At 46.6% G+C, this 22252-nt stretch overlaps 1 protein-coding gene across 4 annotated transcripts in view; it reads left to right on the top strand.

Annotated features, from left to right (window-relative positions):
• The window catches only part of CSNK1G3 (casein kinase 1 gamma 3), a 111123-nt gene that overhangs the window by 43569 nt on the left and 45302 nt on the right, over positions 1–22252 (top strand). The gene's annotated exons all lie outside the window — the stretch shown is intronic.

Raw genomic sequence — 22252 nt, forward strand, 5'->3', positions numbered from 1 at the left:
GGAGTGTTCTTCTGTGGATCTTTGTACAAGTGTACAATGTCTAGGGGCTGTTATTAGTGGGAGCAAAGAGAAAAACTGGCTCCTCAACCCCCCAAAAACCTCCATACAGCGAAGTAACACAAACTGCTAGTTTTGTTTTAAACTATGAATCTTGAATTCTAATTACTCCCCTCCCCCCCTTCCCCCCCAACTTTTAAATAAAGAAAAACAAACAGATTTTCCTGACTCCTGAAATGTTTTTCATTATTGTTATTCAGTTGTTCCGAACTGAGATTTTGCTTCCTTTGTGAGGTGTAGGTCGTTGAATGAGTTTCTTCTTTTGTGCTGATTTTAATGGATCTGTAGAGAAAATGTCCAGTTTCTACAGTAAGGCTTGACCTGATTCTTGATCGGTTGCATAAAGTTGTTTGTCTTTAAGTTGGATGCATAGTTTAGAGTAGTTGACCCATTTGTATTCTATTTTTGCATCACGTAGTGCCTTGATCGGTTTGAGATCTTTTCTCCTGTTTAACATTTCCTTGGGTAGGTCAGTGGAGATCAGAATCTGGGAGTCATTATACTAGAGCATTTTTTTGTTTCCTAGTAATTTCCAGATTTTTTTTCTTGTTTCCCAATCTGGGAAAGTGGCAACGATGTCTCTTGGCGCTTTCCTATTTGTTTTTAGGTGACCGACCCAGTAAGCGTTGGAAATTGCTGGAGTAATGTTTTTTCTTGGGCATAAGAGACTGGTAAGCCAGTTGGCTAAAAATGAAGATAGATCTTTTTTTGCTGTTAACTCCTCATTAAACCCCCTAAATTTAAGATTCTGCTGTTGCGTTATTAATTCCAGGTTTAAAACTCTTTCATGTAATTCCTCGTTCTCCTTTTGCAGAGTATGGATTTTGTTTTGTAAAAGATTATAGTCTAAACATCTAACATGCTATTGTTTTTTTGGATAACATTGTTCATTTTAGCTTAGAGATCTACAAACTGGTCAAAAAGTGGCTTTATAAGGTATCCTGAGAGAGTTGTGAAGTGTGAACTTTTAAAAAGTGTTTTTAAAATAGGCTAGTTGTAGGTTTCCCCCCATAGGAAATAATGTAGATTGGAGGGGGCTGGGGATACCTTCTTTGGGGGGGCATTAAAAGGCCCCTTGGGGTCTAATCTTTATGAAACTTGGAGGGTTGTTAGAGGACAGTTAAGAGTAGGTCTGCTGATAAGTCAGTGGATTTTGCTTTCAAAACGCCACCCCCAGCCTCCTGGATAGTCCCCGTAGTTTTTCTCATAGACAATAATGGAGATTAGAGGTGACTGAGGACACCTTGGGGGGGGTCATAAATCCCCCCCAGGGGCCAATCTTCATGAAACTTTAATTAGAGGAGAGATAGGAGTAGGTCTTCTGCAAATTTGGTTGTTCTGCTTCAGGCATGTGCTGGCGCCTGCAGGGTTAATGCTGACAGATTACACAAGCCAGCTGTCAGGGCAAGTGCCAGAAGTGGTTAGCCAGAGTCTATAAGCCACAAGAGTTGTTGAAGGCAGACCATGGTCAGTAGTCGTAGCAATCTGATAAGCGAAAGCAACAAGTATGTATCCCAGGGAACGTGTTGAAGCCATGCTGAAGGGCCCTTCCTTCATACTTTTATGCACTGTGAGTCTTACATCCAGCTTGCAACAGCTGCTTCAATCTCCTCTGATGAAGTCCCTCTTTCTTCTGGGATGGTGCTGTGCTGTCAGGCATGCTGACTTGTGTCTGATCTGTAAGTCCGCTCGGTACCTGTGCTGACATCGCTCTCATGGGTCTGTGGATCCTGGAGGGGATAGGGCAGCTGGCTGATCCTGAACTGTCGGCTCTAGGTGGGGAGAGGAAACCTCCTGGACTTCTGGCAGAGATTCCTCACCTGGCTGTTCAGTTGCAGCCGACTGGTGGCTGACAGGCATGGAATCCAGCTGCTCTTCCTCAGAGGAGTCAGAGCTGTCTTCAGATCCTGGCTGTTTCATGACATTGTTGGAATTTGGTCCAAAAATGACTCCTCTAGGCCACCATAGGAAACAATGGCCAAATTTTACCGAATTTGCTCTGTATTACTGAACCGAACTGGAGAATAAATTCAATATTCGAAGAATACTGAATTTTTCTTCCAGTTCAGTATTACTGAGCTAAATCAACCAATTTTTTTTCCAGTGCACACCCCTACTAACCAGGACTGACCCTGCTTAGCTTCTGTGATCTGATTGTGGGCTAGCCTGGACCATTCAGATCAGGGCATGTAAACCATAATAACATTTTAAAAAATGAATTTTAATCCTGCCTTTCCTCCAAAGAGTTCAGGTACATGGGCCTTAGTTACTTTATTCTCACAATCAGTCCAAGTTCATCCTATTTCAGAAATCCATCTAGTCCAGTGTCGTTTCTCCAGTTATGGCCATCCAAATACCTCTGGAAAGCCTATAGGCACAGCAGTATCCTCTGTTGTGTTTTCCCATTATCCGGTATTAAAAGTTTGTTTGTTTGTTTGTTTGTTTGTTTGTTTGTTTGTTTGTTTGTTTGTTTGTTTGTTTGTTTGTTTGTTTGTTTGTTTGTTTGTTTGTTCACAGTCCACCTTTCTCATGGAGACTCAAGGCAGATTACACAGTGTCAGTTAATATGATTATCTGCTGGGACATTCAATAAACAATACAATAGGGTATATTACAGAAATCTGAAAAGAAGCATAAATACAGAAATACAGGAGCATACATTTGAATACAGAGATGAACCATTGTTGAAAACAAAGTATAAATAGCTTGAACATGACATGTTAAACAATGTGGAAACTACCAAGTTGGAACATATCTACATCAACAGGCAGTGCCCAATAATATAGTCTACAGTCCTTGGCCCTTTATCAAAACCTCTCTGATTCATTTCCTTACAGCACAGCCCAATTGCCTATGTAAAAAAGCTCTCCTGAATAAATTAAGTTCTGCATAGTTTATGGAAAACCAAGAGAGTGGAAGTTTTCCTGACCTCTTCAGGCAAGCCTAAAGGGGGGGTGGGCAACCACAGAGAATATTCCTTTGCAGGCAGTTGTTGATTATGCACATTTGCAGGGTGGTATCTGCAGAAGATCTTGTTCAAATGAGTGAAGCGGCCATGGTGGACCAAAAGGGAAGAGACAGTCCTGAAGATGTGATGGACCAAGGCCAGGGAGGGCTTTGTAAGTGATAGCCAGTACCTTGAATTGAGCCCTCTAATTGCTGGATAGCCAATGGAAAGATTGCAGAATGGGGCTAATATGCATGCTCCGTATTAAATTATTAAACTGAAGGTTCCATTTTGTTATGGATCATACCATTGGCAGACATCTTCACCATGGATTAATTCCTTTTAATAGCCTTGAAAATTATTGACCATCACTGTCTCCTGTGGCAGTGAATTCCATAAAATCCATAATGTGAATGCGTTTCCTTTTGTCTGTTTTGAACCTGCTGTTGATCAATTTCAGAAAGTGACACTGTTTTAAAATGAGGATGGGATAAATATTTTTTTCTGCATCATGCATAATTTTTTGAGCATTTTTGAGTTCAAGAATGAGTTAAATCCTTTTAAAGACAACATATATCTCACCCAAAATGTAAAGTATGAAAAAGTCTAAGGATGTTTTTCAATTGGAAACTTCGGGAACATTAAAAAAGAACATATATTTTTTATTTCCTTTTGGAATGAATGAAATGAAAGACAAGGCTTTATTCAAAATGTGTAGTATAAATATTTTTATTTAAAATAATCTACAACCTTAGATAATGGCAATGGAGAACAAGAATCACAGGAAGATTACAAAATTATTGACCATCACTGTCTCCTGTGGCAGTGAATTCCATAAAATCCATAATGTGAATGCGTTTCCTTTTGTCTGTTTTGAACCTGCTGTTGATCAATTTCAGAAAGTGACACTGTTTTAAAATGAGGATGGGATAAATATTTTTTTCTGCATCATGCATAATTTTTTGAGCATTTTTGAGCAAAAATATTAAACTAACTACGTGTAATAATTGCCTCAGTGGCCCCTGAGTAGGCGCAGCTCCTTTAACAGTGAGCTGCAGCCTCCCAGCTCATCCCTGGCCTGATTGGAGCATCCTGGCTTCTGTTGTTTCCTGTGCTTCCATCACCTGTGCTCCTCCTTAGCTCAGTGCTGGATTGCTTATCCAGCAGGTAGGATGTAGCATCGGGGGAGGGGTGTGTGTTCCTGGGTTGCCTGACTGGACTCTGCACCAAGCAGCTCTGCTCCTGCCTCACTGGCTCACTAAGACCGAACCTCCGTCCCTGCTGTCCCATTTCAGGGTGCTGCCAGTTGCAGCAGCTACAGCTTTGTGCCTCAGCCTCCTCTTTCCTTCCCATCTCTATCTCTCACTCTCCACCTCCACCATTCCATTCTCCAACGCCCACCCCAGCCTGGACTGCATGTTCTCCTTTTGAAGCTCCCACCCTGCTACTTCTGCCCCACCCTTCCATCGTGGCGTCCCTTGTTGGTATGTCACACTACATTAACCTTTCATTGTAAGAAAGGTACTCTGGTTGTTTGGTACAGAGTATCATGGTATAGAGTATTAAGTACAGTTGTAACATAAATTTTATGCATAATGATATCAATTTTATTTTCAATACATTTCCTAATTCTCTTTGTTGAGTTTAGGTTTTTCACTGCTTCTGCTCACAGAATTGATTTTTTTTTTTTTTAGTAAGATGTCTATTACGTGCCCTAAATTCTTCTTGGGCAGTTGAAAGCAATTTAGCCAATAACCCATGTGAAGTTGTAACCATGGCTAAGAAATTCTGCCTGTATATGGCATGAAATTAAAGGTCTAGGAACAGTTACGTTCATTAGTTAATGGCAGTTGACATGGAAATAAGAATGCACTAGGATTCTCCAACACAGTCTAACTATATCTGACAATTGTAAGAGATCCCCGAGGATCACCATTGCCCACAGAATGTCATGAAATTCATGAACCCTGGTTGGGGTGGGAGTGTGGAGGGTTGGACACTTGGATACTAATTGGGCTATGTTCCACATTGTACTGAGGAATAGTAGATATTTATATATCTTTTAGCGAAAAATGAAGTGCAGCTCAGTTCAAAAATGCTGTTCCACTGAGATTAAAAAGCTTAAGAAGCATAAGTTGAGGGAATGGTGAAGTTGACTGGGTTGGATAGCAGTAGCTTGTTGGTACTATAGTCACGTTAAGAGAAATCTTGAAATTTTCTTTTTCTTGTTAAAGGTTTTAAAGGCACAGTTACGTGTATGTGTAGAAAAGCTACCTAAATAAAGAAATACAATTCCAAACCACTTTATTGGATGAGGGGTTTGATTTAGAGAGATTTATGCTTCAATCCTAAGCAACACAAGAAAAATTTCCCATCTTCCTTTTCCCTTTGTATGTTCTGTGTTCCCTGTGAACCCCCAGGAACAGTGTGGAGGGGGAAAGTGGGCATCTGCTGTAGGAGATGAGAATCTGCAAAAATTATCCTCCCTTTATCATTGTGTCTTCTGTGTAGGCACACAGGGAACTGTGAGTGCTCAGGCCAGCTGCAGACATTCTAAAGCACCTAAAGGCTCGAGATGCTCACCTAGCCTTTTTACGCACTTTTCCCCCAGGTGTGGCTATAAAAGGTGGGGCAAGCAGTTCCTTCCCTTGATTCTTATTTAACTGTCACTGAAAAAGGATGTGTCTTCACTCCACTTCTCAGTTTCTACATCTTGATGAGAGTCAGGGCCTTCAACTCCATGGCTTCGAAGACTCTTTTCAAGAAGTGTTCATGCTGTGGAACTAAGATGGCCCAATCGGAAATCTGTTATGTCTGGGCAAGGGCCATGACATCTTTCAGTGTGCAGTCTGTAAACAATTTATGCCCAAGGCGTGCCATGAAAGGGTATCACGACTGAAAGCAGCTCTTTGGGAGACAGCCCTGAAGGATGCTACCAGTTCTGAGAATAATGCTATAGATAAAGGACCACAGTGCCCCGAACAGGCCTCCTCATTTCCTCCAGCATGCTTGGCATGTGCTACTGTAGAGAAGGACCAGTTGGTTCCAGTTTCTCCTTCGACTGTTCCATCTTGGTGCCAGTCAGAGCTGCCTGTGAAAAAGGCTAAGCTCAAAACAAATCATGCAAATAAACAGTCAGTTCGTCGTCGTCCTTCTGTGCAGCCCCACATTGGGACTGCGCATGCGCAGGCCAGCCGCGGAAAGATTTGTCTAGCTATAGAACGCTGAAAAGGGGACGCTTGCCCGTTCCGTGCGTGCGCGGTTCCGTTCCCACCAAAATCAGCATACTTAAGGCGAGTGTCCCCCACATTCCCTCAGTTCCTTTTTCGCCGCCATCGGAATTGGTTCTTTCTAGCGTCTTGTCTTCGTTCTTTAATTATGGCCCTCTTCAAAAAGTGCCAGAAGTGTTCCACAAAAATGACTCATTCGGATGGGCACGATCTGTGTCTTCTCTGTCTCGGGGAAGGACACATAGTGCAGCGCTGTGCCATCTGCCAGTCTTTTACCCCGAAGGCTCGCCATGACCGTTCCGCTCGGCTGAAGGCCTTCCTTTGGGGAGCCAATCTTCTTCCCCAAGACCAGGCGGGTAAGCTGGATGCACCTCGTTCGGCCGCTTCTCCCGCCCCCAGTCCGTCATCAGAACCGGCTCGTGGTTCCTTGGATCCGACTCCCTCGGAACTGACTGGGGTGGCTGTTACCGCTCCTGTGGCGGAGGGCGCTGCACGCCCAAAGAAACGCTCAGTTTCGGAGCGCTCCGCAGTGGAACGGGCTGCTTCGGCACCCCCGGCAAAAAAGGCAAAGTCTCACTCCGAACATCACAAACGAGACGTCTCCGCTCCCGCTACCCAAGGTCCCTCTCCGGCACCGGCAGCTCTTTCGGTTCCCCCGGGTGATTCCTTGCACACCCCATCGCCGCCTCATACACCTCCTCCAATGCTGGAGGACGATTACATCCCGGTTCCGAGCCTCCCGGATCCGGTCGTGGCCTTCGAGCATGGCTTGCCATCCGCTCCTGCCTCCACGGACCCGTCGGTCCCGTCTTCTTTCTGGCCCCAGCAGCAGGTCCCGGATCCTCGTTCGGTTCCGACTCCATGGCTGCCTCCGGTGCAGAATTTCCCGGGCATAGGTGATGTCGCGACCTGGTCGTCTTTCGTCTCTTGGCTCCAGTCTTTGGCAGCGCTTGTCCAACGTGCTGGCCTGGCTCCCCTGGTATCTGCCTACTCTGCTGCTGCACCAGCAACGTCCGTTAGGCTTCCAGGACAACCGGTTGTCCCCCTGACGTTACCATCGGTCTCGCGCACAGAACCGATGCCCTCTGCCTGTGCAACGGTACCAGAGTTCTCTGGTTCCGAGGATGAGGAGGGCCTGGCTTCTCCATCAGAAACCTCCTCTGACCTAGCATGGGATCCATCCCCGGATGACACCGTTGGTGAGTCCAGAGCGTCCTCTCCCAGCGAGGATCACCGGATGCTCCCTGAGCAGATGGTCCCAATGGTGGAGGCTTTGGAGTTGGACGTCACCACTTCTGCCACGAAACACAAGAGCAAGGTCCTCCAGGCATTGTCCTCTGGGTCTTTGGCCTCTGTTGCTTTCCCTCCGGTGGAGGACCTCCTCGATGCTGCGCATCTTTGTGGCAGGCACCGTCCTCGGTTCCGGCGACCACCCGGAACCTGGAAAAATGTTATCGGCTGAAGCAGGAGGACTGCCCTTTTCTTTTTGCCCACCCGAAGCCTTCATCCCTGGTCACCGAAGAGGTCAACACCCGGTTCCGTCGGGACTCCCAGTCCGCCCCAGTAGATCGAGAGGGCCGGGAACTGGATGCCCTCGGACGCAAGGTTTATTCCTCAGCATCCCTCGCCTTCCGTATTGCCAATTTTCATGCGATAATGGGATCGTACAATCTCTTCCTTTGGAACCAGCTGTCGTCCTATATCGCGGACCTCCCTGCTGGCCGTCGCCCTTAGTCAAGGCTTTGCAGGCTGAGGCCGTTAAGCTGGCAAAACAACAAATGACTGCCGGAAAGGATGTTGGCTGACTGCTCGGCTCGTTCCATGGCCTCCTTGGTGGCCCTGCAAAGGCCTGCTTGGCTCCGTTCCACGGCTCTACCTCTGGACAAGAGGGCGAAGATTAAGGATTTCCCCTTCGAAGGAAACCTCTTATTTTCGGAGAAGACAGATGAAGCCCTGTCTCTCATGAAAAAGAATCACCAGACGGCCAAGTCCCTCGGTGTGATTGCTGACCAGCCAACTTTGAGGTATCGTCCTCCTCGGTTCCAGCCCTTCCAAGCGTCCTATCAGTCTTACCAGCCCTACCATCAGCGCCAAGGCCGCTATCCATCCACTCACTACAGCCGTCGCTCCTTCTCGGGTTCACAGAAGAGTGCTGCTAAAAGGTCTTCTCGGAACCGGGGGAAACAGGGACCTCAACACTCCCCAAAGGGCCCTGCGTCGGGTCCGAAGCAGCTCTTCTGACTAGGCCTGGACGCTGCCCTGCCTGTTTCCCAGGACGTTGATCGAACCCCCTTGTTTGGGGAGAGGCTCCAACCATTCCTGCCTGTTTGGCAGACCATCACTAACGACTCCTGGGTGTTATCTATTGTAGAGCATGGCTACAAATTGTTGTTCGCCTGCACCCCCCCCCCACTCTCTTTGCCTCCTCATTATCCCCCAGTTTCTGGTTCTCTGTTAAATAATAATGTTAAGGAGTTACTTCTAAAGGGTGCTGTACGTGTGGTTGATCTTTCCACCTCTCCCTATGGGTTCTACTCTAGGTATTTCCTAGTGGATAAGAAGGATGGCGGTTCCCGTCCTATCCTGGACCTAAGGGGCCTCAATTCCTATCTTTTGGCCCAAAAATTCAGGATGCTAACCTTGTCCAAGGTTATAGAGCTCTTGGAAATAGGGGTCTGGATGGCCATTATTGACTTGAAGGACGCATATTTTCATATCTCTATACGTGAGGAACATAGAAAATACCTCAGGGTTTTCTGTGGATCAGTGGCCTGTGAGTACACAGTTTTGCCTTTTGGGTTGGCTTCCGTCCCCCGTGTATTTACCAAGTGTATGGCAGCGGTAGTGGGGTTTTTACGCTCTGAGGGGTGTGTCATCTACCCCTATTTGGATGATTGGCTCCTGGTTGGGCCTTCTGCCTCTGCACTTAGGGACCAGCTTTCCCTTGTCACCTCTCTACTCAACAGATTGGGCCTTATTAATTTTGACAAATCCATATTTTTGCCTGCCCCAACCATCCAATTTATTGGGGTAATCCTTGACTCCTCTTTAGGGAGGGCGTTCCTACCCTCAGACCGTTTGAGCCGTCTGGTTTCTATGGTGCGTTTTTTCCTGTCTCATCGTTACCAGACGGCTTTACTCATCCAGACACTCCTTGGCCTCATGGCCTCCACCACGGCTGTAGTGTTTTTGGCACGCCTCCGTATGTGGCCTCTACAGACCTGGTTCCTTCGCCGCTTTAACCCGCTTCTGATGTCCTCTCATCGGAAATTCTCCATCCCAAGGGGTGTCTTGTGGTCCCTGGTTTGGTGGTCCCTCCCTGAGAATCTATCCCGGGGTTGCCCCTTTGGCACTTTTGTGGCTGACATTACTGTCTCCACCGATGCTTCTACCCTTGGCTGGGGTGGTCGCTGTGGTTCCCTGGTTGTGCAGGATGTTTGGTCCCCCACTGAGGCTTCCTTGCACATCAATGTCTTAGAACTCCGTGCAATCCGCTACTCCCTTGCTTCCTTCACAGATGTGCTCTGGAACAAACGGGTCCAGGTCCTGTCCGACAACACAATGGCCTGCTACTACGTGAACAAGCAAGGGGGAACGGTTTCGCTCAGGCTCTGCGAGGAGGCCTCGAGACTATGGTCTTGGGCGGCCCACAACAATGTCTACCCCAGGGCGATTCACATCGCAGGGAAGCTAAATGTGTCAGCGGACACCCTCAGCAGGGTGTTCCTTCCACAACACGAATGGTCCCTCCAGTCCAAATACCTCCTTCCAGTTTTCCACCGATGGGGGTTTCCGGAGGTCGACCTCTTTGCTACGGCCTTCAGCAAACAGGCTCCGCTGTTCTGTACCAGGGCTGGGGTGGATCCTCGGTCTCTAGGGGATGCCTTCCAGATACCCTGGTCCCCAGGTTTCTTCTATGCCTTCCCTCCCACCCCACTCTTTCACAAGGTCCTTTGCAGAATTCGGGCCTACCACACCCACTGCATCCTGGTAGCTCCATATTGGCCTCGCCAGGAATGGTTCCCCCTCCTACTCTCCCTTTCAAAGGGATGTTGCCTACCCCTTCCGCTCGTCCCGGACCTCCTACTACGGGACGGTGTGTGGCACCACAATGTGGGGATACTGAAGTTGACAGCCTGGCTCCTGCTGGCCCCGGAATGACCTTCTCTGCGGAGGTCTTGTGGATCCTTTTGAACTCACGAAAGCTCTCTACTAGGTTGTCTTACCAACACAAGTGGTCCCGGTTTTCCCGCTGGTTGGCTCCCATGGGAGTTTCCCCGGTTGTTTGCCCTCTGCCTTTAATTTTTGATTATCTTTTGGGGTTACACTCAAATGGTCTGGCCGTGACCAGCGTTAAGGTCCACCTGGCTGCGATCTCCGCCTTTCATGAGCGGATTGATGGGAGAACCGTGTTCAGCCATCATCTGACCAAGCAGTTTCTCAAAGGGCTCTTCAAAACCTTCCCTCCCAGGGTGCCCCCGGTCCCCCAATGGAGTTTACCGCTAGTCCTGGCCCAGTTGATGCTTCCTCCATTTGAACCTCTGGCTGCCTGCCCATTGGCCTTGGTGACATTAAAGGTAGTTTTTCTGGTATCTGTTACCTCCTCAAGAAGGGTTGGGGAGATCTCTGCCTTTCGAGCTGATCCCCCTTTTCTGCAATTTTTCCCTGATAAGGTTGTTCTGCACCCTAGCCTGGAATTCCTGCCAAAGGTGGTAACTAAGTTTCACCTACAGCAGAAGGTTACCCTCCCCACATTTTTTCCTAACCCCTCTTCCCCAGGGGAACTAGCCTTGCACACTCTTGATTTAAGACGTGCTTTATTGTTTTATTTGTATGCAACAACACCTTGTAGAAAATCCCCTGCATTATTAATTTGCTACTCTGGTTCCCGAAAGGGTCTCTCTGCTTCCTCGCAGTTCATCTCCCGTTGGGTGGTGTCTACCGTTAAACTTTGTTATGCTAAGGCTGGTGTGCAGTGCCCTCTGTCCGTGATTGCCCACTCAACCCGGGCGCAAGCTGCTTCTGCTGCATTCCTGTGAGGAGTTCCGCTTCGGGACGTCTGTCAAGCTGCCATCTGGTTGTCTCCGTCAGCGTTCATCAAGCACTACTCTGTGGACGTGAATGCGAGACGTGACTCTGCAGTTGGGACTGCTGTTCTGCACTCCTTGTTCCAGTGACACTCACGCCCGCCCCCATTGGTGAGTAGCTCGCTATACTCCCAATGTGGGGCTGCACAGAAGGACGACGACGAAAAACAGTGTTTCTTACCAGTAACTGTTGTTCATCGAGTATCTTCTGTGCAGACACACATTCCCTCCCGCCTGCCCCGCTGTGAGTGCTGTTTGGTACTACTTGGCCTCCGGCGGCTCAGGTGAACTGAGGGAATGTGGGGGACGCTCGCCTTAAGTATGCCGATTTTGGCGGGAACGGAACCGTGCATGCGCGGAACGGGCGAGCATCCCCTTTTCAGCGTTCTATAGCTAGACAAATCTTTCCGCGGCTGGCCTGCGCATGCACAATCCCAATGTGTCTGCACAGAAGATACTCGACGAACAACAGTTACTGGTAAGAAACACTGTTTTTTTGAAGTTCCATCCCAAAAGAGGGGGGAGGACCCTCTCCAGCTCTGTGTCAGTTGCACTGAATCCACCAGGTTCTGAGAACTCCTTCTCTAACCTCCAGATGGCGTTCTGCTTTGGTTCCATCCCTTTCAGAGGTTGAAATTCCAGAAGTCGTAGAATTATAGAATTGTCAACTCCATTGTTGCCGTCACCAATACTGCCTGTGGAAATTGCTTGGATCTGGCTCCCCACTATAAACACCATTATTCCCCATACAGTTCCCCATACAATTACTATGCTTACAGGTTTGAAGTGCTGCTGGGCATGTGCCTGTCTCCTCATTACTTCTTCCATGACGAAGACCCTTATGTTTCGGTTCACTTAGAACCAAGAAGTAGTAAAGCCAAACCTACATCAATTCTGGCCACAGTTTCAGAAGACAGTGTTGTCACAGAACTGACACACTGTGCACTCTGACGATATCGGATCGTATCTTGTACCAGAGCCTTCTCCACCAGAGTTTCTTATGGAGGACTCTTCTGTATCCCTGAGTTAGGATCTCCACCTCTATAATGAGCAGTTAGTCTGGATGGTGAGATCCCTGGACATTGAGGTGACCTGCTCTGCTCTGACCGGATTCGGTCTTCAAGGTCCTTCACACTGAAGCGGCTGGATTGGTGGCATTTTCAGTCATGCTAGATGTGACGAAAGGCATATGGTCCAGGCTGGCCTTGACTCCAGTGACGTCTAAGAAGCTGGACAATATCTATAAGACGAAACAGAAAGGATCAGGTTTTCTGTTTACCCTACTGTCATTTCTATCGTTACCGAGATCTTCCAGGTCAAGGATCTCATGAAAAGCACAGGCCACTTGGCTCTGATCAATAAGGAAAGCAGGAAACTAGATATACTGGGCAGAAGGGTTTATGCTTCCTCAGCTTTAACCTTTAGAATCAGTAATTATGAGGCAATCATAGTCTACTATCAGCTTTTCTTATGGCAAAAGATCCTTAAGCCTAATTCCAGATGATAAACAAAGGCTTACAAACATTCTGCAAGGAGAAGCTTTAAGGCTCTCTGAACAACAAATTAATACAGCCAGACATATTGGGGACTACTCTTGATGTTAAATGAGCTTTGTGCTTCTACTTGGAATGGACAGCTCTTTTCTGAAAGGATCCTAATCTTTTTGTCTCATTTAAAGGACCCCCAAAGGGTCTGAAGGTTACCGCACAGACCATTTCCCATGGTTACCGTCCCGCATTTCCCATGTGGGACTGCACAGAAGACACGGTGATGAAACCAGGGTTGCACTTACTGTTGTTCATTGAGTGGTCTTCTCTGCAGTCATACATCCCTCCCTTCTTTCCTGCCATGTGTTCTTTTTATTAACAACTTTCTACACCGGTGGCTTAGAGAACTGAGGGAGGGAGCCACTTGCCCTGCCTTTAATAGCTGAGCCTGGGGGGAAAGCAGGCAAAAAGGCTAGGCGAACATCTCACACCTTTAGGAGCTTTAGAATGTCTGTGCTGGCCTGCGCATGCACAGTTCCCATGTGTGCCAACACAGAAGACCACTTAATGAACAACAATTATAGATAAGCGCAACCCTGTTTTCCTCTGCAAATGGATATGGTGTTATGTTGGAAGAAGTGCTGTTCTAACAGAACAACAGCCTGCGCTGTTCCTTTTGGGACAATGAAAGTTTCACTAGAAGGCATATATAGCTGTCACAGCAGTGCTGAATGTGCACTAGGAAACTGCTATTAGATTTTCTAGGGCAGAATAGTACAGCTTAAGATGCCTGTTAATTGTACTGACTATTAACATGCTACTAATTAAGCAAATGGTTTACAGCTACAGTGTATCTTCTTTAAAAAGCATTCAGCAGTGTAGCTTTCATTTCTAGGTGCACAATCTAGATCCAATCTCAAAAGATAAAACTTTTCGCTGTTTCTCAACAACTGATAGGTTGATGTTGGTATTTTCTGGTTTATCTGGCAAATACGTTATCAGGCCTAAACGTGATTTGGTACATAATACATTACTGGTTCCCTTTATGCAATGAACATAAATCCTATGGCCTATAATTAATATTTATAGTGATGTGATATTTATAAGACATTTAAAAGCCATCTTAGGCACTATTTAGCTAAAAGAAAAGATACCAGTTTTCTAAATCAAATAATCATCACAAATTAAAATTAATATATTGCAAACATTGCATATTTAAAGTAGTATTTATATTCAGGTTTGACTGATGTTGGGATTAGCACATCTTGAAATGAACTTCTGAATTCAGTGAAGATTCTTTGCTAGAATGCATGGCTTAATATTTTCAAGTTTCCTACTGTTGCTCCTATGACTGACTGAACATTGGAGCATTGACAGTTCCCAAAGGTTCCAGCATCTCTGCAAGTGGTTTCTGATCAGGGCCAGCGCCAGAGTTTCTGGCACCTGTGGCCATGAGCGCACGCGCTCTGCGCGCGCACACCTCTGACTGCGTGATGACATCACGTCATCACGCAGCGCAAGATGGATGGGGCGGCATGCGGAAGCTTCTCCGTGCTCCACACGCCGCCCCAGCAGCTGCTCGCAGCTTCTGCGCCCGGCTGGGGAGTGTGGGGGCGGAGTAGCACGCAGCAGAGCTGGCGTGGCTGGCTGCAGCAGTAGCTGCAGCCAGCCAGCCCCATGCCGCTGCCGCTGCCACACGCCCCAGCTGGGCGCAGAAGCCCCGAGCCGCTGCTGGGGCGGCACACGGAGGCTGCTCTGCGCGCCGCCCCAGCAGCGGCTCGCAGCTTCTGCGCCCAGCCGGGGCGTGTGGGAGCGGAGGAGCACGCAAGCCAGCCCCATGCCGTCGCCGCTGCCACGCGCCCCAGCTGGGCGCAGAAGCCCCGAGCCGGTGCTGGGGGGGTGCACGGAGGCTGCTCCGCGCGCTGCCCCAGCAGCAGCTCGCAGTTTCTGCACCCGGCCAGGGCGTGTGGGAGTGGAGGAGCACGCAAGCCAGCCCCATGTTGCCGCCGCTGCCACACGCCCCAGCTGGGCGCAGAAGCCGCGAGCCGCTGATGGGGCGGCGGCTTGCGGCTTCTGCGACCGGCCGGGGCGTGTGGGGGCGGAGGAGCGCGCAGTGGAGCTGCCATGGCTGGCTGCAGCTGCTGCTGCTGCAGCCAGCCAGCCAGCTCCATGCTGCCGCCGCCACGCGCCCCAGCTGTGCACAGAAGCCGCGAGCCGCTGCTGGGGCAGCGCATGGAGGCTGCGCCCGGCTGGGGCATGTGGCTGCAGCCCAGTCATGCCAGCTTCGCTGCGCGCGCCTCCGCCCCCAACACATTCTCCGGCGCCCCTCCGGCACCCTTGCACCCGAGGCCACCGCCTACCTGGCCTCCATGGGCGCGCCAGCCCTGTTTCTGATGGCCAGAATCACCAGCATTACACATTTTACAATCTCTGCGTCTTATCCTCAGGAAATAGACAATGATACGTAAATGATAGGTAGTGTTTTTTCAAAACCCTTTTTGGTATAGATTAAATCTAAACTGATTCTCTGGGTATCTTCTATTTTTCTCAAACATGTAGAAGCTTTTCCATTCATTATCATAGCTTACATCTTTGAGAACAAATCACTTTAAAGGCAATATCATGTCTCTTACTAGATTCATTAGCATTGATAGTATGAGTATATTTAGAATCGATCTTGTTGCTTTATTCCTGCGTGTTTAAAAAATGCTTATTAAGTGAATTGTTTTCTAGATGTTGTAAAACTGAGCAGTATTGCAACTGGTGTGGGCTTTGGCTTTCCCCTGCACCCTACTGGTGCTAGAAATGCTGCTGGAATGCCAACCTCTGCACTGCTGTGCTGACAGGTTTAAGTACTACTATGATTCCTGTATTTCTAAAAATCTAGAGATCCACTTTTTTCCCATTAGGAAAAGAGGTTCTCATGTCTCACCTTTAATGACTGAACAGTGACAAGATAACCATTTTTATGGGTGAGAGATATTTGCAGAGAATAATATGGAAGGATTATCTTTTCTCCTTTTGTCACAGGATGCTCTTGTTGCTAATGACAAGTGCTAGATTTGAGCAAGAGATGTTTTTCAGACAGGTTCACACTCAAGAAAAGAAAACTTTTTAAAAACGAGTGCAAGGCATGTCTTGGTAGGAAATGCAGGCACGTGCTAGTAGGCCCAGACTTGTGCCGGTTTAGCCAAGAGTTAGCAATACCACAAGATTGCTGAACTTTCCTTTTTTTACGTTATTTATCTATACATTATTTGTAGTGCCTTTCTTACTGAGAGCCAAGCTACAAGTGACGCCTGACACAGGTTGGAAACTTGTCAGCTTCCCTCAAGTTTTGATGGGAAATGTTGGCGTCCTGGTGATGGAATATATGTCTAAAAGAAAAGAAAAAGAATATGTTTAAAGTAAGAGACACTGAGATCCCTGCTATATACTATACCATATTGTTATGCTATATTGATATGATATATACTCTATTGATAGTATGTTTGATAGAGTTCATGTAAAAGAATAAGAATGTGCTTAGAGTAAGAGATATTATGATTTATAGGTGGTAGGAAAATATAAATGAAATAGATTTAAGTAATAAGAAGGGTTAAGGGTTGGAAAGCTGTTGGAAGTCAATAGGGAGGGGGGAGGAAACGGGTGAGGGATAGAGTAAGGGGAAAAATGGGATTATATGTGCTAAATTTGGAAAATTCTTTTTTCACTCACCAATAAAAATTTTATTAAAAAAAAAAGGAAATGTAGGCGTCCTGGTTTTACAGCTTGGCTCTCCATTACAGCTGCAAGACCAGGATGCCTACATTTCCCATCAAAACTTGAGGGAAGCTGACAAGTGTCCAACCTGTGTCAGGCATCACTTGTAGCTTGGCTCTGAGACTCAAGAAGGATTACACAGTGTGGGTCAGTACAGTCAATTTCAAAGGCATTTCAGTACACATGTAATAGGTTATATTCATGTAAATTTACAAAGATTTAAAACAAGCAGAAATCCAATACAGAGTTGAAGAAATGCTAAAACGGAGCATAAGTAATTCTAAGATTGACATATTAAACAACACAGAATCTAGTAGGATCATACTCACAGCAGTAGTAGTAAAGTCTTTAGTTGCTGTCTATCCCTTAACTGATGCATCCCTTAGAGACAGCTTCCTTATATTGCAGGGCTCCTATTTGAGAGTTTCTCTACATGAGACCTCTTACATGACATCACTCAAGTGAAGGGAGGCACAATGTTAGCCAGGAAGCGTAGTTTAAAAAGAGGCTGTGTCAATTTCTCCTCTCTATAGAGCCAGCAAAGATAGCTGCTCAGAAGGTTTGTTAATTTCCTCTTTGCCTCCCCAAAGGCTATGTCAATTTCACCTTCCTTTTCAGGGAGGCGAAGAGGAAATTAACAAACTCTCTGAGGGTTGATCTTTGCTTGCTCTGTAAAGAGGGGAAATTGACAAAGCCTCGCCTCTGTCTATTTAAACTAAGCTTCCCGGCTAACATTGTGTTACCAGAACTGGTCTCCTTGCAATAAAATGATTTGGGTGGGGGGGAATTAGCAAGCAAGGAGAATGGCTATGCAAGAGGCTGGTAACCGCAAGGATCTATCACCAATTTCTACCAGGTCCCTTCCCAAAATAGCAAATGAGGCTGGTTCTTAAAGTCAAACAATAACTTTTATTAAGAACAAAATGGCATACACATACACTCGCAATTATGGGGTAAAAATAACCACAGAGAGAGGGAGTCCTAGGAAGCTTAGAAATTGGGAATAGAGAGAGAGGGAGCAAATATATCTACTTATCCTGAAGAGGGGGGTCCAGTTTGCGGGAGAAGATAGTTGCTTCGAATGTCCAACGTCCTCAGCCAAGAGAGCGAGAGGCTTAGGGTAAACCTCAATGGAACAGTGCTTGTGGATCCAGAAGCATTTATGAAGAGAGAGAGGCTTAGGGAAGTGACCCTAAGGGAGCAGCCAGGAAGCATGCACGATTTGAATGAGGCCAGGGCCCTACTTTTATAGGTAAAATGTGCCCTGAGGTGGAAGAGCCCACTTAGCCGTTAGAATAAAGGCTCCAGTCGTCAGTTCCTGGGTCTGACAAAAGGTTTGATTACCTTGATAGGTAGCTGCTGGGGTATGTGAAAGCAAATACAAAACATGTTCTAGTGCTGCACAAAAGGGATAGTTTTTACTGAATTCCACCGGAGCTAAGTTGATGGATTTTAGGTGGGGACTGTACTTTCCTAGGAACTACTGTATAAACTTATGAATGTCATTTGATTAGCTCCTCAATCAAGAACAGGTGATCTCATCACGGAAGAAGGGAAAGGAATGTGTTAAGTGGGAATGACTCTGCGAGACCTTTGTTGCACTGAACTCCTATGGGGCTGGTGGGACTGCAAATCCAATTACCTCTTAATCACTCCTTATTCCTGTGCAGCATTCCATGCCTGCCCTGTTCTCCTGGGTGGGACTCAGCAACTGTTGGAAGCTCTCTGGTGGCAATACAGCAGCCATTTTAAATCCAGAGGCCTGGTGATATTTTTAATATCACAAGCAGCCATGTTAAAATGGCTATTAAAATGGCGGAGGCCGGGCTGACTGCTTACAATTGTCTCTCTCTACACTTGACCATTCTCCTGTAAGATGTCTCATGTAGAGAGACTCTTAGTTAAAAAGTCCTCTTAAATAGTTCAGTTTTGCATAGTTTGCATAAATCCAGAAGAGTGGGAGCTTTCCTGACCCTTCAAGTAGACCGTTCCATAGGGTGGGAGCCACCACGGAGAATGCACATGCATGGGCAGCTGTTGATGTTGCTCATGTACAAGATGGCACTTGCAGAAGGCCCTGTTCTGATGAGCAAAGCTGCTGTGGTGGAACATAGGGAGAAAGGCGGTCCGGTAGATAAGTAGCCAATGGAGCGACTGCAGAATGAGAGTGATATTCATGCTCCCCTAACTCCTGATAATAGCCAAGCTGTAGCATTCTGCACCAACTGGAGTTTCCTAATTAACTTAGAGGGAGACGTACATAGAGTGTGTTACAGTAGTCAAACCTCAGTGTTACCATGGCATGGATTCAGGTAACTAGATTGGCCATGTCGTGGTAGGGGATAATCTTCCAGGCTAGACCAAATTTATGAAAAGTGGTTTTTGCAGTTGCCTTAACTTGCTGTTTTAGCAGTAGTGCTGGATCCGGTATAAACTCTAGGCTCTTAACAGAGTCTATAAGAGTCAGATGAACTCCATCAAAAGTGAAGAGTATCTCTGCCGCCTGTTTCAACCATAATCACTCCTGCCTTGTCTGGGTTCAGTTTCAGTTTGTTTGCTTTCAGATATTTGACCACAGCCATCAGGCAGCTACCCAAGATTTCTGCTGCATCCTGCGGTGATTTGGATAGCGAAATATAGAACAGGATGTCATCTGCATATTGATGGCATTCAGTTCCATAGCTATGAATGAGTTCTCTTAAACACTTTACATAGAGATAGATCAAGATGGGTAGCCATGTTGGTCTGTCTGTGGCACCAGAGTTATCGAAGAAGACCTAGAGTTGGTCAGTTACTGCTCTCTCCGTCACTTTTCCCAGAAAGTGCAGATTAGAGACTGGGAAATATTTGGCCATCTCATTTTTGTCTAGGATTTTTTTTAAAGTAGTGGGCAGATAGGCATTAGCTCCATGGTGCAGAGTTGTAAGTAGCAGTACTGCAGTCCAAGCTGTGCTCATGACCTGAGTTCGATCCTGGCAGAAGCCGGGTTCAGTTAACCGGCTCAAGGTTGACTCAGCCTTCCATACTTCCTAGGTCAGTAATGAGTACCCAGTTTCCCGGGGGTAAAGTGTAGATGACTGGGGAAGGCAATGGCAAACCAACCCATAACAAAAAGTCTGCCAAGAAAATGTCATGATGCAATGTCCCCCCATGGGTCAGTAATGGCTCCGTGCTTGCACAGTGCTTTACCTTTAGTGGGCAGATAACCATCTCTTTGAGTGGCTGTGGGAAGATGCCCTGAGTTAGTGAAAGATTTACAGTAGACCTCAAAGGCTCATTTACGTGGTCCTTACATGATTTTAACAGCCAAGATGGGCAAGGATCTAGTGCAGTGGTAGTAGCCTTCACAGATGTCAAGATCCTGTCAATATCCATTGTTATAACTAATTAAAAGTTGTCCATGCATGAACCAGGTGGTATATTTTTGCAAGCTTTTTTGTATCCTATGATCTGCCTTCATGCTATTTCTAGCAATGTTATACTCTGAGAAAAGTTATCTAAAATGCAGTTTCCAATGTGGGTGCCCTTGGAAGTTCTTTCTGAATTCCTTTTACTTATTAAGAATAGGGAAAAACATAGAATTGTGTCCCTGTTCCTCACTTCTCCTTTGAGATAAGATTTGGGGAATTGGCCTATGAAAGGATACCCCCTTCCTTCAAACCTCATTGAAGAGAGTGACAGATGAGGTGATATAAAATGTTAAACTGCAGATATTACAGCAATGAGGGCATTAGTGTGCCGTTCTTTCTTTCTTTCTTTCTTTCTTTCTTTCTTTCTTTCTTTCTTTCTTTCTTTCTTTCTTTCTTTCTTTCTTTCTTTCTTTCTTTGTTTTAGAGGATTAAAGAGCAAGACCAATGTTTCGTACACTGAATTTATTTGGTTATTTAAATGAGGACCTGTTTACCTTAGAGGAGACTCAAACAACCGTTCTTTGCCTTGGGGGAGGATAGCAGTAACAGCTATTGAGGATTACATCACTTGTACTAGAGCCTGATAGAGCTGATAAGTAGATGCATGTGGATGCACCCATATATGACAATCTGTCTATAGGTGGCTAATGTCCCTTGGATTTTTTTTGACCTGGTAATGGCATTTATACAAGAAAAAAAACCCGGTGAAACAGTAGTTTTGAAATGGTACCTTCTGAATAAATAAGGAGCATTAATGAGATGAAGTGTAGATTAGTGTCTCTAATTTTCAATATGGCCCCATCTTTGGATACTTAAGTCTGAAGAGTGCAGCCATGAAAAAACAAGACAGATCTTTCTACATAACTGAGAAAAGTCCCAGGGTTGTAGAAAAATCTGAGATAAACAAAAATACACTGGGGGGTTAACCCCCCCCCCAAATAATAGCAGCAGCACCTGTACCTTTAAGAGACCATTATAGGGGTTGCTAAGCAACCATGACAATATTGCTAGGCTTTGAGCCTTGGTTTCTGTCAGTAAAAATCAGGGAGATGAGGCAGGGCTCCTTTCCAAGACTGTCTTAGCTTTTGAAGGAGGACTCTTGTGGCTAGGCCCAGCTGCAACCACTGGCAGGCCTAACTGGTTGCTGCTATTCGACAGCAGCCACCACACAGAAGCCAGAGTAGTGTGCTAGTTAAGAGTTTCAGACTAGGATCTGAGAGACTCACTCTGCCATGTAAACTCATTGAGTGACCAGTTACACTCTCCCCAGCCTAACCTACCTCACAAAAGTGTGAAGATAAAATGGAGGACAGGAGAAAGATATAAGCAGCTTTGGGTCCCTATTGGGGATAAAGGCAGGATATAAATAAATTAAGTACACAATAAATATAGCTGAAGATGGGTGGCAGATAAAATATAAATTGGCTGGTGGGTGCGAAGAAGAGAAGGAAGCAGGAAACGAGGGTGTACAGGGTAAGGTGAGATGCCCCCTGACAGTCCTTTGTGGATCCGTGGGTGATGCATCTAATTCTCAACATAGCCCCATCTACAGATACTTAAATCTGCCGATCGGGGCCATGTGGAGAGAACAGAGATATTTCAGCAGACCTAGGGGAACCTCCAGGTTTGCAAAAAAATCAGAAACATTAAAAAAAGAGGAGTGGTTAAATCCCTCCCCAAACAAAGAAGTGATGTCTGCATTTGCATAGACAACATTCCTCTGTCAACCAGGCACGTGGAAGAAGAAGCTGCTGCCATATGAACCTGATAGGCGGAGGCAGTGGAACTGCAGTTGAGTGGAAGCAGGGAGAGTGAGAGTCGCTATTCCTCCCCCCAATCTTTGCAGAGCAGGGGAGAAGGTAGGCAGGAAGAGAAGGGGTTGAGTGGAGTGGTGGGCAGGCTGAGTGGTGGAGAGGGGGACAGGCAAGTGTGCAGAGAAGTGGGGAGGGCAATGGTGGGCAGTTGCAGGGAGAGTGGGTGGGCAAGCAGGAAGAGTGCAGGGGAGGGGGAAGAGTAGAAGTGTCTGGAGGCAGGTAGGGAGGCAGACAGAGAAGGGGGGGTAAGCGGGAGTGAGCTTACTTCTCCCCTGCAAGTTTCTCCATGGATCAGTGTGCAGCTGCTGTGTGGGAGGAGCAGGAGCCTGAGCCACTGCTGCTACTTGAACCAAGCCAACAGAAGTTGCGGCACTGCAGCTGAATTAATGAAAAGGGGATGAGATTCCTCTGTGTGAGTACTGTGGCCACTGCTTGTGCTGTTTTATTATCTATATGAT

This window comes from Eublepharis macularius, chromosome 8, assembly GCF_028583425.1.
Source record: "Eublepharis macularius isolate TG4126 chromosome 8, MPM_Emac_v1.0, whole genome shotgun sequence".
Lineage (NCBI taxonomy): Eukaryota > Metazoa > Chordata > Lepidosauria > Squamata > Eublepharidae > Eublepharis > Eublepharis macularius.